This window comes from Oryctolagus cuniculus, chromosome 7 (genome assembly GCF_051225735.1).
Source record: "Oryctolagus cuniculus isolate XC-2025 breed Fujian yellow rabbit chromosome 7, ASM5122573v1, whole genome shotgun sequence".
Lineage (NCBI taxonomy): Eukaryota > Metazoa > Chordata > Mammalia > Lagomorpha > Leporidae > Oryctolagus > Oryctolagus cuniculus.
Genome location: NC_142873.1, coordinates 144,806,866 through 144,821,252, shown reverse-complemented (window position 1 = coordinate 144,821,252; position 14,387 = coordinate 144,806,866). Strand labels below are relative to the sequence as shown.

Genomic DNA, 14,387 nt, shown 5'->3' with positions numbered 1-14,387 from the left:
GAGTGTCCTGACCTCATGTCTGTGTGCCCAGCTGAGTGCGTGTGTGGACGTGTGTGTGTGCCTTTGCATCTGAGCATGTCTGTGCCTGTGGGATCCGCTGACACCTGCCTGTGACCTGTGCCTGGCATTCTTGCACGTTGCTGGGCATGGCCGTGTGGTGGATTTCGTGCAGTTGTCGATGTCCCTGTGACTGCCCCTAGGAGCCCGGCTCTCCGTGGATGTCACGGCGTGCGTGCCTGTGGGCGCCCTGCGTCTGCGTCCTGGAGTGTGGCTGCGTCCAGGGGCTGCTGGCGCTCTGCCTGCCTCGGCTTCACTCCCTGCTGCCTGAGCGAGCTGACACCTGCTCCCTGAGCACTGGGCCCCTCCCCCCACCTGGCAAGGACAGAGAAGGACACGGAGACAGAGGCAGCCATGGAGGTAGAGACGGAGACACGGAGGGGCACACAGAGCCGAGCAGGCTGCAGAGGTGGAGACCCGCTGTCACAGGGTCAGCCTCTGAGCCCAGGGCCCACAGGAGGCACACGGAGATGCCAGCATCAGGGAGAGAGGGCAGCCCCAGAGCACCAAGTCCGGAACTGCTGAAACCGCACAGACGAGGCTGTGCCTCCCGCTCCCCCCTCTGCAGTTTCCAGCCCCAGCTGTGCCTCCCCCATAGAGCTAACACACAATTCTCCTGGCCCTGGGGCTGGAACCCAGCCTCTGCCTCACAGCTGGCCGTGTGTGTGTGCACACATGTGTGTATGTGTGTGTGTACTGCCTCAGTGTGGCCTTCTGGGCTGGTGCCTAGCTTGCACACAGCCCTCATGCATCATAACCCCTCCACATGCATTGTCTGCATTTTCAAAGACCTGGATGGTGTACACCTTTACACACATGCCACAGGGTCAGCCACACTCATTCAAACCTGGAAATGTGCCCTGGGCCTCCTCCCTCAGTCATACCTGCACAGAGGGCCAGGCGTGTGGAGAGACACACCTGTCGGCAGGTCCGCTGTTCACCGGTCAGCAACTCTCAGACCCCTGGGCTCACAGCAGAAGACACAGCACCACACTTGTCAATGCTATCAGACTGTACACTCAAAGGCAGGCCCTCTGTCACCTCCACTGTTGTGTCAAGGGCCTGGGACAGTGCTTGGTGACTTGTAGGTGATTAAGAAATATATGCAAGGCCGGCGCCGCGGCTCACTAGGCTAATCCTCCGCCTTGCAGCGCCGGCACACCAGGTTCTAGTCCCAGTCGGGGCGCCAGATTCTGTCCCGGTTGCCCCTCTTCCAGGCCAGCTCTCTGCTGTGGCCAGGGAGGGCAGTGGAGGATGGCCCAAGTGCTTGGGCCCTGCACCCCATGGGAGACCAGGAGAAGCACCTGGCTCCTGCCATCGGATCAGCGCGGCCGGCCGCAGCGCACCGGCCGTGGCGGCCATTGGAGGGTGAACCAACGGCAGAGGAAGACCTTTCTCTCTGTCTCTCTTTCTCTCTCACTGTCCACTCTGCCTGTAAAAAAAAAAAAAAAAAGAAAGAAAAGAAATATATGCTGGGGCCAGCAGATAAAGCCGCCACCTGCGACACCAGCATCCTATATCGGTGTGGGTTCGAGTCTCGGCTGCTCCATTTCTGATCTAGTTCCCCGCTAATGTGCCTGTGAAAGCAGTGGAGGATGGCCCAAGAGGTTGGTCCCCTGCAGCCGTGTGGGAGACCCAGAAGCAGCTCCTGGCTCCTGGCCTTGGGCTGGCCCAGGACTGGCCCAACTCTGGCCATTGCAGCCACTTGGGGAGTGCACCCAGCAGTTGAAAGATCTGTTTCTCCCTCCTCTCTGAAACTCTGTCTTTCAAATAAATAAATAAGTCTTAAAAAAAAAGATTTTGTTGGATGAATGTGTTCACACAGAGACTGATAGTTACTCAGAACTCATAGTAATGTACACTCAGAGTGAAAAATACTAACGGACACCACAGTGCACACACACAAGCAGGCATCATTCACACACCTAGGACAGCACACTCATACAGGTGCGTGCTAAAAACACTTAGCATGCGAGCTAGGCGAGGGCTTCTCAATTTCGGCTGCATCTTGGAACCACCTGAGGAGCTTGTAAAACTCAATGTCTGGGGCTCGTGCTGTGCTAGAGGAGATAAAGCCGCTGCCTGCGACACTGGCATCCTATATAAGCTCCAGTTCGAGTCTCAGCTGTTCCACTTTTGATCCAGCTTCCTACTAATGGCCTGGGAAAAGCAGCAGAAGACCCAAGTGCTTGGGCGTCTGCTACCCATGTGGGGAGACCCGGATGAACTCCTGGCTTCAGCTTGGCACAGCCCCAGACACTGCAGCCATTTGGGGAGTGAATCAGCGGAGGAAAGATCTCTCCGTTTCTTCTCTATAATTCTTAAAAAACAAACAAAAAACAAACCTGAAATCTCATCAAAGGAGTTATACTTTCAATATTAAAACAAAACAAAATAAAACAAAAACCTCTCAGGTCGGCGCTGTGGTACAGCGGGTTAAAGCCCCGGCCTGCAGTGCCGGCATTCCTTATGGGCACTGGTTCTAGTCCTGGCTGCTCCACTTCCGATCCAGCTCTCTGCTATGGCCTGGGAAAGCACGAGAAGATGGCCCAAGTCCTTGGGCCCCTGCACTCCTGTGGGAGACCCGGAAGAAGCTCCTGGCTCCTGGCTTCAGATCGCCCCAGCTCCAGCTGTGGCAGTCATTTGGGGAGTGAACCAGCGAATTGAAGACCTTTGTCACTGTCTCTCCCTCTCAGAGTTACTACCTCTCAAATAAATAAATTCTTTTTAAAAAAATCTCGGTAACTCCAGTAACTCTTGGAAGCAGAGAGCAAATACTTGAAAGCCTGTCACCCGCATGGGAGACCTAGATTGAGTTCCAGAGTCCTGGCTGTAGTCTTTTTTTTTTTTTTTTTTTTTTTTTTTTTGACAGGCAGAGTGGACAGTGAGAGAGAGAGAGAGAAAGGTCTTCCTTTGCCGTTGGTTCACCCTCCAATGGCCGCCGAGGCCAGCGCGCTGCAGCCGGCTCACCGCACTGATCCGATGGTAGGAGCCAGGTGCTTCTCCTGGTCTTCCATGGGGTGCAGGGCCCAAGTACTTGGGCCATCCTCCACTGCACTCCCTGGCTACAGAAGAGAGCTGGCCTGGAAGAGGGGCAACCGGGACTAGAACCCGGTGTGCCGGCGCCACAAGGCGAAGGATTAGCCTAGTGAGCCGCGGTGCCGGCCCTGGCTCTAGTCTTGACTTTGGCCTAGCCCCAACTGTTGTGGACATTTGGGGAGTGAACCAACAGATGGAAACTCTCTCTCTCCCTTTTTTTTTTTTTTTTTTTTTTTTTTTTTTTTTTTTGACAGGCAGAGTGGACAGTGAGAGAGAGAGACAGAGAGAGAAAGGTCTTCCTTTGCCGCTGGTTCACCCTCCAATGGCCGCCGCTGCAGCCGGCGCACCGCGCTGATCCTGGCAGGAGCCAGGATCCAGGTGCTTTTCCTGGTCTCCCATGGGGTGCAGGGCCCAAGCACCTGGGCCATCCTCCACTGCACTCCCTGGCCATAGCAGAGAGCTGGCCTGGAAGAGGGGCAACCGGGACAGAATCCGGCGCCCCAACCGGGACTAGAACCCGGTGTGCCGGCGCCGCAAGGTGGAGGATTAGCCTATTGAGCCACGGCGCCGGCTCTCTCCCTGCCTCTTGAATAATAATTTTAAAAAGTAAAAAAATCTCAGTGCCCAGGCCCATTCCCAGACCAATAAAATCAGAATCTCTTGGGGTAGGATGTGGGCATCTGTATTTTAAGTTTATTATTTTTTAAAAGATTAATTAATTAATTTGAAAATCAGAGTTACAGAGAGGGAAGGAGAGATCTTCCATGTGTTGGTTCTCTCCCTAAATGGCCGCAAAAGCCAGGGCTGAACCAGGCCAAAGCCAGGAGCCAGGAACTTCAGTCAGGTCTCCCATATGGGTGGCAGGGGCCCAAACACTTTGGCCATCTTCTGTTGCTTTTCCCAGGCCATTAGCAGAGAGCTGCATCAGAAGTGGTGCAGCTGGGACATGAACTGGAGTGCATAGGAGATGCTCAAATTGCAGACAGTGGCTTCACCTGCCATGCCGAAATGCCAGCCCAGTATTATTTTTTTAAAGACTTATTCACTTATTTGAAAGGCATAAAAGAAGAGAGAGAGAGAGAGAGAGCTATCTTCCATCTGCTGGTTCACTCCCAGAATTCTCATTTAGAGCCACAACTCCAGTTAGGTCTCCCACATGGGTGGCAGGAACCCAAGTCCTTGAGCCATCATCCAATGCCTCCATAGCGCATTATCAGAAAGTGCAGAGGAGCTGGGACTCGAACCAGCATTCCTGTATGGGACGTGGGCATGCTGAGTGGTGGCTTAACTTGCTGCACCACAGCACCCGACTGGGTTTCCGCACTCGTAAGCTCTCGGGTGGTTCCTCTACAGCTGAATGGAGAACCTCCGATCTGGATGAACAGACTAACACGTTGACGTGGGGCTTGCTACAGGACAGGGACAGCCTGGGCTTTTACTCTGGAACCAGGTGACTTAGTTTGAGCTCTGGGATCCATCACTTACAGTGTGGTTTTGGTAAGTAGCCTCTCTGCACTTGAACTTCCTGTTACAGTGACCCTCACAGCCTTGCTGCCGGAGAGTGTGTAGAATGGTTGGTGTGCAGCAAATGCTTTATCATTTTTGCTGTATTTCTATCATTAAAATTGTTGAATCACAGAATGGATTGATTTTTGGGTTCCAGGAGCAGAATTTATTTTTTCCTTAAAGTGTTATAAAAAAGCAAGGGTCTGGAATCAGACTCTAGGTCAACCTGCTTCTGGCACCTGCGAGTGACCCTGGACAAGGGCACTTCCTTCAGGACTGTGAGCCAGTTTTCTCATCTGTAAACAAAGTCTCTTGCCTACCACCTCCAGGGTTGTTTTGAAGGATAAACCCCTTAGGTGAGTGCTTACCCAATGCTGGCAAAACCTAAGTCTCTGGGAGCCATGCTGCCCTGGTGCATTCTGGGATCAGGTGTGGCTGTGGTTGGACGCCAATGTCAGAACAGGGTGAGCCCCCAGGCCTGTGGGCACACAGAAGCTTCTACCCAAAGGCTGGCTCTAGTCTCCGGCCATGTCTAAGATCCCTCTCGTCCCCTTCCTCACTCTCCTGGAGCCCCTGTTCCGCATACCAAGAACTCCTCCCACCACTTCTCTGTGCCCTTCCTGCTCTCCCCAGGCATTTCCTGTCCTTTCTAAAGTGAACACCACCACCTCTGCACTCAGCCACCTGCCTGGACTCCCATTTCCTTCCTGTGTCTCCCCTCTCCGCCTCAATTCCGGAGCCCTGGGCCCGCATCTCTTCACTGACCTTCTCCCTTCTCAAAGCCCATCTCACGCTCAGCATCAGTCCTTTGCATGGAAAAGCTCTGCCTGGGGCTGGCACTGTGGCATAAAAGTAGTGTTGGTGGGCCCGCGCTGTGGCTCACTAGGCTAATCCTCCACCTGCGGCGCCAGCACCCCGGGTTCTAATCCTGGTTGGGGCACCGGGTACTAGTCCTGGTTGCTCCTCTTCCAGTCCAGCTCTCTGCTGTGGCCCAGGAGGGCAGTGGAGGATGGCCCAAGTGCTTGGTTCCCTGCACCCGCATGGGAGACCAGGAGGAAGCACCTGGCTCCTGCCTTCGGATCAGCACAGCGCCGGCCGTAGCGGCCATTAGGGGAGTGAACCAATGGAAGGAAGACATTTCTCTCTGTCTCTCTCTCTCACTGTCTAACTCTGCCTGGGGGAAAAAAAAAGCAGCGCTGGTTAAAGCAGTGCCAGCATTCCATGTGGGTGCCAGTTAAGAGTCTTGGCTGCTCCACTTCTGATCCAGCTCCCTGCTAATGCTCCTGGGAAAGCAGTGGAAGATGACCCAAGTGCTTGGGTCCCTGTATTCATGTGGGAGACCCGGCTGAAGCTCCTGGCTCCTGGCTTCAGCCTAGCCATTATGGCCATTTGGGGAGTGAACCAGAGTATGAAAGATCTCTCTCTCTCGTTCTGTCTCTCTGCCTCTGCTTCTCCCCCTCTGTAACTCTTTCAAATAAAGGAGTCTCCTTTTCTTTTTTCTATTTTTTTTTTAACAGAAAACCTCTCCCTCATCCCCCACACTCCCGGCTCAACCTAGCAGATCTCACCCTCTTAGAGATCTGTCCCCGCCCCCCCCCCCCCCCCAGGCCAACTCAGCCCAGAGGCCCCTGCTGAGCACACCTCTTCCGGCTTTGGCCCAGCCCAGCCTCACCCACTGGTTCTGCCTCCACCCAGCCCCACCTTGCCCAGAGTGACCTCTCCAAAGCCCTGCCCCCCACCCAAGCAGACCTCATTGTATGGCTTTTCCCTCCTGCCACCCTCTCGGCACTGGCCTTTGCTTGCGCTTTCATCCTCTGGGAATGCCCTCATTTTCCTGCCTAGCATCCTAGCCTTGGCTCTTTAGAAACGGTCACCTGCCTGACCCTCAGGGAGGTCTCCCTGCTTCCTGCTCGCCACCGGGAGGCCAACGCTGGTGTGGCATTGGTGCCTCCCAGTCTGCAGGCAGGAAGGGCAGGACAGCGTGTTAGTCTCTGAGCCTTGGGGACATGCCAGGCGGGCAGCGTGCGAGCCTGTCCTCTAGCACAGCGGCTGCTGTTCTGGGGACTGTGACCCGAGTCCTGCCTCTTCTTCCAGGCAGGGATGCCAAGAAGAGGTGCGTGTTGCCCCCTCAAGCCAAGGGTTTTGCTGGTTGGGTCAGGGAGGGCAGGGCATGTGGAACTGCCCTGGGTGTCCCCCTGAGCGTCACTGCGCAGGGACATGGAGAAGCCACGTCCAGCAGAGCTGTAACACAAGATATCTGGTCATGGGAAAGCCTCCCAAGGCCCAGAATGGCCTGGCTCAGGCAAGGACAGCCAAGAGCACCCACCGGTCGGCAGAGGGAAACTTCAGCCCCTCCAGGGCCCCTGACGGCTAAAAGCAAGCACAGACCTGGCATGTGGAAGGCAGGAGATGGGAGTGACCGGCCTGGTCCTGTCTTGGGTTCTGCAAAGCAGATGTGGTGTGCCGGGGTCAAGTAGGGGGCCAGAGGTGCAGGAGACCCAGCAGCTGGGGCAGACTCACAAACAGGGGCTCACAGGTGTTCTTGGGCTCGGGATGGAATGAGGGTCTCAGAGGTAAGTGGCCCTGAGCCAGGCCAGAATGACGGGGCCCCGAGGCCAGGGCCACACAAGATAAATGAAGGGACCTGAGGCAGAGACCTGGGCCCTCGGCTGGAATGAGGGAGTCGGACGGGGGAGACCTACAATCTGGCCCATAGTGACCGGGGCAGGTCTCAGGGAGAGGAGACCAAGGACTGGGGGTCCACAGAAAGGGAGACCTGGAACTTGGCAGGGGTGAGGGTCCCAGGATCTGGGGTGAAGTATAAAGATCCATGAACGGGGTGACTCGGTGTCGGGGTGGGACTGGGGGGCTCAGGCGGGCAATGGTGACACAGCTCTCGGGCAGAACGCAGAACTCCAAGGTAAGGAACACGCAGAGGTATTTCAACCCCTCTGGGGACCAAACCCAGCCACCCCCACTCACCCCTGCTCACAAGACACGAGGTTGGTTTTTTTTTTTTTTTTTTTTTGCTTTTTTTCATTTCTTTTTAATACAAACTTGGATCTTTGGGTGTGTCCTGCCAACAGAAAACAACAACAACAAAAGAGAAAACCCAAGAGTGAAAAATAAGAAAGAAAGGAAAAAAAAAAAGCTCCCGCAAGAGGTTCTTCTCCCTCCCCCCGACCATGCGAATTTGCACACCACGGGACCACAGCAGGTTTACAGAATGCAATATACAATCCACGATTTATAATAAAACAGTATGTACAATAAATAGGATATTGTTCATTTGTGTCAAACGACCTGTAGATAAATTTCTCAGTGCATTCTTGCAGGGGCTCTGGACACCTCGGGCCCCGCTCGCGACCTCTTGCACACGCTCGCGCTCTCTCGCTCTCTTTTTTTTTTTTTGTCTTTTTCTAAAACTGTGTTTTGTTTTTAAGTTTTGTACATTTTTAAAAAGTATTTACAATTGCTGGTTTTGTGCAGAAAGGGCTCACCTTCGGCTTCTGCGTGGAGGAGATGGGCAGGGAGGGGTGGGGGGAGATGGGGCGCAGGGGGTGCAGGTGGGACGGGGCGGGAGGTGGAGGGGCAGGCGCTCCTGCCAGAGGACGATGTGGACGCTGGGAGGGATCTTGGCGTTGGTTTTCTGAAAGCTGCAAAGAAACAGAAGAAGAGGCAGAAGTCAGCGGCAGGTGGACACTGGGCTTTGAGTCTCGGGAGGGACGGGACCCCTGCCGCGCCTCCAGATTGCAGGGCTAACTGCATTGTCCCTTCTCCCCAGAACTCCACACCGCCCCGGGGGATGTCAGGGTAGCTCTGGGCCCTCTCGGAGCTCAGTTGCCTGCCGGGGAGATGGGGTTGCAGGCAATGGAGCAGGCTGAGCGCTCTGGCTCTCTCTGGAGTCAGACCCAGCTGAGTTCGGATGGCAGCACACTGAACATTCTCTAGGATCCTGGCAAGTCAAGGGTGGGCCCTGTGGGCCTCAGTTTACTCTGCAGTACAAAGGCCTGTCTAAGGACCCAGCTTTATGTGGCATGATCAATTAAGCTAATTACTGTTTGTCAGCATTTTCCCAGCCTCAGGCTCCCTGTGTAACAGGAGCAGCTCGGTCATTTCTCCGCCCCAGGCTGCTCTGAGGGGTGACAGCCCTAGGCCAGCACAGGTGTGGATCCCGCAAAGTCGCCCAGTTCTGTGGAGGGTGAGGCGACTAGGAAGTCTAACTCAGGGACTGAGGAAGGAGCCCAGCTCTGCGCCGCCCTCCTGGAGATGCCCCAGCCCCTACTCTGCATCGCCGCCTGGCCTTGGGAGAACCCCCTTTTCTCAGATGGTCCTTATGTTTGCAGAGCCTTGGGGCCCTGATTTCCCTATCCAGACCCCAGCCTGGCGGGACCCTCTGGGCTCCTAGTTCTTTGAGGGGTCAGTGGGAAGGCACCCAGGACAGTACCAGGTTAGGCCACTCCCAAGACCCCCAGCCGTCAGCCTGGCCCTTCGGGATCTATCTTCTTTCGAGAGCGGGATCCATGCCTCCCACCTCCAGCAAGCGACGGCTGTCACACGGGGTGCTCAGGCTCCTCGGCGAGCCCCCATTCTCCCCACCAGCGGCGCGGAAGCTCCTCCCTATCCCCTTCCTTAGCTTCCTTTTGCGACGGGGCCACATTTAAATTCCGCTCAGCCTCGGCTGCTGTCTGCCGGGCAGTCAGCCCTGGGGAGGACTTTTGTCCCGAGGCTGGACTTGCCAGGACTCCCCCGAGGGCCTGGAGCAGCCCTCTCTCCTGGTGCACAGACCAGGTGGCAGGCAGAGGTGTGAGAGGGAGGGCGAGAGCTGCGTGTCCGCCCGGCGGGGTATTCGCTGTGGGGGGAGCCATGTGCCCACCAGGGAGGCAGCTGGGCTCCAGTGGGGGCCATAGGTAGAAAAGCTGCTCTGGGGACTCCCCAGTTAGGGTGACAAACAGGCCAGCTGCCCAGAGGAGAGGGGTATCCAGCGAGGGGCGGGGTGAGTGTATCTGGGGGTGCAGGCTCAGCCAGGGAGCTGGGGGCCTCTATCTAGAGGACGGCTTTGTTGGGCCGGTGAACAGTTGCCAAGCTAGAGGACCCTTGTGGGGGTGGCAGGTAGAGTGTGTGTGGGGGGTGACAAGTGAGGGGGAGGTTTAGGCAGCTGCTCCAACCCACTTGGCAAACCAATGGTGCTGAACCCCAGCACTCCCCCCACCCAAGGGCCCAAGGGCAGGCTGGAAGTCTCTGCACAAATCCCTGCCGCCCCCGCCCCCTCCAGCCCTTAGCCACTGCCAGTGACCCTCTCCAAGCCAGGTCTCCATGGTGATCTCAGCCCAGCAGGCAGCTCCTGCCAGAACCTTCCCTGCGGTGCCCACGGCCAGGCAGCAGGAGGCTTTCTCACCCTCTGCTAAGCCGCCAGGCGAGGCTCACCTTCCTCCTCCCCAGCCCTCCCCAGCTTTTAGGACTTGGCCAGCCAGACTCTGGCAGGATCTGGGGGATGGGGCAAAATCGAAGGCCAGGGATCCCGGCGGCAATGGCGGGGGAGCGGGGGGGGGGTGGGGGGAGAGCGCTGTGGCTGCGGCTGTGGAGGGCCTTGACCTCGCTGGGCTCAACTATCCGCCCAAGGGAAGCCAGCACGCCCCAGCATGGTGTTGGGTGCTGGGGACAAAGCAGAGAACAGGACAGCTCTGGTCCTGCTGTTGACAGGCTCCCAGAGCAGGCCCCGAGCCAGGCAATTACAGTGCACGGAGACAGGGGCTGTGCCAAGCGAAGTCCTGGGGGCTTGGGAAGAACGAGGGGGGCCCTCACCCCATCTCAGCAGGAGGGGCCGAGGCTCTGAACTCACTGCTGGGGTCCCGTATGCGTGCACACTGAACAACAGAGCCTTGAGGGGTACAAGGGTGGCCGGCGTGTCAAGGTCCAGCTCGGGTCTTGCACACCTCCGGGACGCTCCCTAGTCATGGCCACCCGTTACCATAGCTACCTGTGCACTTGGCATTCCTGTCCTGCTCCTCAGGGCAGAGACCTGCGTGCGGCACCTCTGTACCCCAATGCTGGCATGCACCTGGCCCCCAGGACACCCACCACTGGTCCTACGACTTAACCCTTTAGTGCCTCCATGAGCAGCATCTGCCACACCATATTCCGCAGAGTCCTCGTGCTCTGAGAGTTTTAGCACCCGAGGTGCCAGGGCATTAAGTGGCCTCTGCCTGCCGGGGGGGCTGGCCCTGGCGCTGCAGGGGGACAGCTGAGCAGAGTCAGAGCGCTACAGACCAGCGATAAGTCAGGTTGTCCGGAAGGAGCTGCTCACACCAGTAGCTGCCGGGGCAGGGGTGAGGCCTCGGCTCCTCTCTCCAGCCTCTGCCCTCCAAGGGGGTCTCGATGTCGAACAAGGCAGTACAGCACAAGGCCAGGACAGGACAAGAGAACCCGAGAGTGATCTGCTGTGTGACCTAGAGCAAGGCCTTTCCCTGTCTGGGCTTGTTTCTACTCGGTAAAGTAAGGGTGTTAAAATGGCGCCCTAAATGGAAGGCTGCCCCGCCCCCACCTCCAGGTGGTCATTCCTGTCAGTCACCTCAGGGTGCAGAGGATTCTGCTTCCCAGGGCTCAGGCCACACCTGACGGACAGAAATCCCGTCAGGCTGGCTGGGCCGGCAGCTCCCCGAGGCATCACGAGGGCCCCCGAGAGGCGATGGGAACTGCGGGGCGGGGGTCCGAGTGGGTCTCCCTAGCTCAAGAAGCACCTCAAAGCCTGCGTCCACACTGAACTGAGAGTCCCTTAAACTCCAGCTCTGCCAGTCACTGCCTCGGCAGTGGGCACAGAGGCCACTCAACAACCCGCACGGGGTCCGCACCCACAGTCACTCAGCAACCTCGGGGTGGCTCCCGCCTCCCTGACCCCCACCCACCGCAGCCACCATCAGCCCGGCTGCAGATGCCCTATGGCAAGACGGGCGCTACCAAGGGCTGCTACGTGTGCCACTGAGGCGGAGCAAGGGGCGAGAACAACGCGCTGGGCGGGCCTCACGGGCCCTGCCTGGCTCTGCCCTTCTGTGCTTTGAGGCCTGGGTGGCTCCGAGCCCTGCGGTGAGTCGTTCCCCACCCCGTGAACTGGCAGAGACGGCACCCTGGGAACTGCAGAGGCTCAGTGACCCCAGAGAGCTGCGGCCGGTGCACTTACACACCTCCTCTTGGCCCCATCTGCAGCCTTTCATGGTGACGGGGGGCGGGGGGTGAGGGTGCCCTATGCCCAGCCTCTGCCACTCAGCCTTTCTCCCTGTTCTACACATTTGACTCGAGGTTTTTTTTTTTTTTTTTTTTTTTTTTAACAAACAAACCTGAAATGACCCAGATGTGAGGAGATGCAGTGGGGGAGGGGAGGGTGGTGGGCACAGATGAGTAATGGGCTCCAAGGAGGCGGCGTGGAGAGCAGGACATTCCCAGGAAGGGCTGTCATCCTGCCATAGAGATCTACAGTTAACTGGTCTGGGAAGGATCCTGGAATGCTTCTTGGAGGAGGTGAGGTATGAGTGAAAGATAGGAACTGACAGGTGGGAGACCACGGTGGGCAGGAAAGGGCATCCCAGGCCAGGGAACCGCAGAAACGCAGGGCGATCTGGGAAAGAGCACAGTGGAAACTCCCTCCTGACCTGACCTGCTCCCCGGGGGCTGCTAAGGAAGGGGGTGCGTGAGGGAGGTCAGGCTGGAGCAGTCTGGGTGCCAGGACAGAGCCTTGGATACCTTCAAGGCCACACCAGGAAGCTGGGTCTTGATTTTGCAGGCAAGGAGGCTGGAGTGGGAAGGATGCAATCCAAAGGTGTTAAGCAACAGTCACAGGAGCAGATGTGTTTTAATCAATTCATCCAATAAATATTTTAGGGGCTCCAGACACCGTGCATCGAAGAACGCTGAGGAATAAGCACTTTGGCGGGCAAAATGAGAAGCACGGCGGGTGAGGATGGGGGGTGGGCCGGAGACCCAGGTGGCTGAGCTGAAGTCAAATTCAAGACCCATCTCTGGCCTCCGGAAGCTCCCACTGCCCACTCGGTTCACATGGGGCAGGGGGTGGTCCCTGGAGACCCCTGTGGCAGTGTTCCGGTCCTTCCCCGGGAAATGGCCGCCTGTAAGCCCCAGGAGGGCGGGCTGTCGCCTGTCTCGTCCAGCGGCCCCCTCGGTACCAGATGCAGTGCCCGGCCCAGAGCAGGCTGCGAACCCACACAGGCTGGATGTGGAGCTAACCCGCCTCCCATGGCGGCCCAGGCTGTGACAAAGACAGCAAGTGCTCCAGGAGACAAGTCACGCGAGATTACAGTCACGCGGCCATGTTTCCGGACTGTTTGCTCTGGGAGAGAGGCTCCGGTGGGTCTGTGTGGACAGGGTTCCCAGTGGACTCCAGTTATTTTTGAGTGAGTCTTGTTGTCTGTCAGGCCCTGGGTCCCTGGGGGGGGGGGGTGGTGTCTGTGACTCACCTTGTCCCGGGGCCCCCCAGGGAGGACTCAGCCCAGCTCTAAGGTGAAGAATGAAGTGATACTTTGGGGCCTCCCTTCAAAGGCCCCAAATCCACATTAGAACCCAAGACCCATCCTAGGAGAGCAGCTGGGGACCTGTGGTGCTGAGTAGAGGGGCAAGAGGCAGGGTGCACGACTCGGAGGGCCGGGGTCAGAGGCCCCAGAACCCAGTCTGTGGGGGGGAGCCGATCCACCCAACCACCTGCCACGGATCACAGGCCCACTGCACGCCAGCGGCCAGAAGCTCACACGGAATCACAGTGGATTCTCCCAAGAGACGCAAAGAGCCACTAGCTGGTGAGTGACAGCACCAGGCCGTGCACGGGGAGGTGGCCAGCCACCAGCCTCGTGTGGGGGCCCTGCTCCAGGACGTGGGGCAGCGGGCAAGGAGAGACTGCCTTCCCAGGAAACAAGGACCTGGCCTAAGCTCGGCTGCGGGAGCGACGATGGCCTGAGAGGGGTCCGAGCACAAGCCCAGAAGGGGCAGGGCAGGACTGGCTGAGCGGGACGTGAGGCCTTTTGCTCAGAGCCAGAGGCAAGATCAAGTGACCTCCTGAGGTTCCAAGACTTAGACAAAGCCCAGAGCAGCCGGGGCCTGGCCCAGGCCTGGGCATGCCTGATGACCCCAGCTGGATGGTGGCTTTGGGAAGGGTTTCCTGCTCCAGTCAGGCCCCAGCTGGTGTGGCCTTGGAGGACCTGTGACATTTGTCTTGGCCTCAGGTCCAGACCCGAGAGGGGAGAGGGACTCGAGATTCCTGGACACTTTGGAGGGTTCATCCTACCCTTCCCGCCCCACTCCAGGGGCTGGAAGGGCCCGGCTTCAGCCTGAGGGGGTCTCACATGGAGCCAGTCTGTCTGGCTCTGCTTTCTATCTACGGAACCAGAGAAGATGCCTGCGTGGGCCCCAGGCCCCCCTCCCTTGACCCATCAGCCACAGCTCGGGCCAGCCGGGTCCCACATTCCCGCCTCTGCCTCCTCTGACCTTTCACGTCCTAATTCACAGTGGGAGGTGACCTGCCTTGGCTCACAGTTCCCCCTGCCTGGAATATCCTCCCTCCAGTCTCCTAATCTTGCCTATCCTTCAAGGTCAAGTTCAAAAGCAGCTTCTTCCACAGAACCTCAAAATTCTTTGAAAAATGTCAGACTCAGAAGGAACTGCAGTAATTGCCCACCCCAAGCCGTAACTCTGCAGATGGGGAGTCAGGGTTGTGGGGGTGGAGCGGCCCCCAGGCTGTGCAGAGGCAGCGCGGGGTCCACTATGACCGTGGCTTCACCACTGGT

At 57.7% G+C, this 14,387-nt stretch overlaps 1 protein-coding gene across 27 annotated transcripts in view; it reads right to left on the bottom strand.

Moving 5' to 3' along the window:
* Window positions 1-7,106: 7,106 nt before the first annotated feature.
* The window catches only part of AHDC1 (AT-hook DNA binding motif containing 1), a 62,049-nt gene continuing 54,768 nt past the window's right edge, over window positions 7,107-14,387 (bottom strand). For all 27 annotated transcript variants that reach the window (XR_016211192.1, XM_070079004.2, XM_070079017.2 and 24 more), the window contains one exon: window positions 7,107-8,258. The gene's annotated coding sequence lies outside the window, so the exon portion shown is untranslated. The remainder of the gene's footprint in view (window positions 8,259-14,387) is intronic.